This window comes from Lontra canadensis, unplaced genomic scaffold, assembly GCF_010015895.1.
Source record: "Lontra canadensis isolate GAN:19392208 unplaced genomic scaffold, GSC_riverotter_1.0 scaffold2, whole genome shotgun sequence".
NCBI classification, from domain to species: Eukaryota; Metazoa; Chordata; class Mammalia; order Carnivora; family Mustelidae; genus Lontra; species Lontra canadensis.
This window is the reverse complement of record NW_022630996.1, coordinates 26,845,254-26,845,463: the sequence shown is the minus strand read 5'-3', so window position 1 is coordinate 26,845,463 and position 210 is coordinate 26,845,254.

The following is a 210-nucleotide window of genomic DNA, read 5'->3' as shown; positions in this document are numbered from 1 at the left end:
CAGTCAGACTAAGAGCTCTGCAGGCCCAGACCACCCAGGCCAGCTTGAGAGCAACCCTAACTCCTATTGAGGCAGATGGACCATGGAATGACCAGTTACCTCTACCTCATTATAATGCTGAAGTCTCCATTCAAAGAGGAGTATAAACAAGCAGTGGCATGGACACCTTCTGCAACACTAGAAAGACTGCAAGACCTGCAAGGCAGGTCT